Source organism: Hydra vulgaris, chromosome 02 (assembly GCF_038396675.1).
Source record: "Hydra vulgaris chromosome 02, alternate assembly HydraT2T_AEP".
Taxonomy (NCBI): Eukaryota; Metazoa; Cnidaria; class Hydrozoa; order Anthoathecata; family Hydridae; genus Hydra; species Hydra vulgaris.
This window is the reverse complement of record NC_088921.1, coordinates 58,506,458-58,508,979: the sequence shown is the minus strand read 5'-3', so window position 1 is coordinate 58,508,979 and position 2,522 is coordinate 58,506,458. Positions and strand designations below refer to the sequence as shown.

At 28.2% G+C, this 2,522-nt stretch overlaps 2 non-coding genes across 2 annotated transcripts; one reads left to right on the top strand and one right to left on the bottom strand.

The window, feature by feature from the left end:
- Positions 1-301: 301 nt before the first annotated feature.
- On the bottom strand, positions 302-383 carry trnal-aag (transfer RNA leucine (anticodon AAG)). The gene has a single exon. It is a non-coding gene; the product is annotated as a tRNA-Leu (tRNA).
- A 1,726-nt stretch (positions 384-2,109) lies between these two features.
- Positions 2,110-2,182, top strand: trnat-agu (transfer RNA threonine (anticodon AGU)). Its single transcript has one exon. It is a non-coding gene; the product is annotated as a tRNA-Thr (tRNA).
- Positions 2,183-2,522: the final 340 nt, after the last annotated feature.

The following is a 2,522-nucleotide window of genomic DNA, read 5'->3' as shown; positions in this document are numbered from 1 at the left end:
TCATTGTATTTTATTTTCCATGCATGCATCGAAAAAAAAAAGATCGCTTAAGCAAAAACTGTTTAACACTTATCGAAATAGCCTGCAGTTATATAAATAAAATTACTTTTCATAATTTTAGAAGAACATTTGTTAATTCTCCTAGCGACACTTTTGAATTGGATTTACAAAATAAAGTAGGCGATCAACAATTTTGTTATCGAAGTTATATTTCATGTTGTAAAGGAAACACGCCTTCTACTTTAAATATTAATTAACAAATCGAAATTTTTAAAAACGATAAAAACTCACCAAAAAGTAATGATAGAGGCGAGATTCGAACTCGCGCCACCGAAGTGACTGGTGCCTTAAACCAGCGCCTTAGACCGCTCGGCCACTCTACCTTGAATTTTAGCTAAAAAATTTAATATATATATAAAAAACTTACAAAACTAAAAGTTTTAAATTAATCTATGTCCTACCTTGGTATCGGGCTTTTATATAGGCTTTAATATCATTTTTTTAATGATAATATTATTATGTATTTCTCTATAAAGAAAAACTTACAAAATTAGACTTTTATTATTTTTAAAAGTCTAAATATGTCATTTTTTTATAATTTATAATACAATATCATAAATTATAAAAAAAATGTAAATACACGACTAGGGCAAGGTTCTTGCCTAGTCTAGAGCAAAGATCCTTGCTCTAGATTATTTCTCTTAATTTAGAACACAATGAGATAAAATCTTTCAACGATTTTTTTATTCGTTTGAATATTATCATAGGTACGGAAAATGATAAATTAGTCTAAACAGTAGACTCCGAGCAGTTAAATTTCTTTTGAAACCTATTATATATATTATCTATGTCATAGATAATATATATAATATTATATATTAAAATATAATATAGATATAATATTAAAACACAATATGTTATAATATTATATCTATACAGACCCGTTCTATTGGGGGGTCAGCAGGGGCATTTGACTCCCCCCCCCCTCCTCCAATAATTTTTCAAATAAAAAATTTTGAAGTTAGATTTTAGAAAAAAGCAAACGATTACAAATTAAGATATAAAAGAAAAAAAGATAGAATAGACCAAATTTCTTATCCGTATTTCCGGCGTAAGTTCCTTTGACAAAAATGTGTGACCTACTACTATTTAACCTACCCAGTAGAATTGCCCCAACCCCTAGTATTTCCCCCCCCCCCCACTGGCCCCCGGATCGGGGCCAAGGGCTTTTTTTTGAAGAAAAAATGAATTAAAAAAAAAAGGTCCCCCCCCCCCCCCATATAACTTTTGTTCCTACAGGCCTGCTATATTATAGTAGGTATTAGGGGTCGTCCATAAATTACGTCACGCAATTTTTTACCATTTTTGACCTCTCCTTCTCCCCTCGTCACAACATCTTAACTCATTAGTTACTAGTCGTCAGTAAAAGTAGCAGTGGATAAGAATAAAATATTGAGAATACAAATTTTTGATGATCTTGTTTCGTTCTGACGTAATTACAAAATATTGAATAATAAAAAATTATAACGGGGATGGTAAATTTTTTCCGCAATTAAACAATGAAAGGATATTAACTCTTCAATCAAAAAATTAAAATAAATAACACCGTTGAACTTGTATGAATATACTTAGCCAAAAAAAATTCGCAAAATAATCAGTTGTCTTTCCGTAAAAGAGGTTATATATCATCTTAGAAACCTGCTCTTACGCAACCTTCCCCCTATTTGTTTAAGTATGTAACGCTCCTCTTTGTAAGAGGTGCGCTACATACTAAAATAGTATATTTTAAATGTGTTGAAAAAGGATGTTTTACTAAAAAATTATAATAATTTGTAATGTTCAAGTCTCTAAAATTATACATTCTATATATATATATATATATATATATATATATATATATATATATATATATATATATATATATATATATATATATATATATATATATATATATATATATATATATATATATATATATATATAATCTGTTAATATAATTTTTTTATAAAGCATAAATTGTTTGTTTGACTATTTAACTCTATACTAAACACACTTTTTTATATAGCATAAATTTATGATTAGATTAAAAAAATTTTTAATGTTGTCATCGGTGCTGTGGCTTAGCGGTTAAAGCGCCTGTCTAGTAAACAGGAGATCCCCGGTTCAAATCCGGGCAGTGCCTTCTTTTGTTTTCTTCACCACCAAATTAATGAAACTATAGGTAAATAAAATTATATTAAAATTATTTACTAATTAAAATAAGACCAGTCAAAGCAAGGCGGCTCTCAAAGTAATTATTTGCATTAAATACTAAAAACTAGACGGGAAGTTTTCCATAGTTGCACTATGCGTCGCGAAGCGGAAATAATTAAAATTGAAAAAAATTTTCAATTTTAAATATTTTAAATATTTTTTAACGGAAACAAGTTAGCATTAGTTAATAAAAAAACGTTTATTTCAAATTTTGTTAAGGGGGTTGCCCAAGAAACCAACTTTTTTTGACCCTGTGAATTTAAATAACA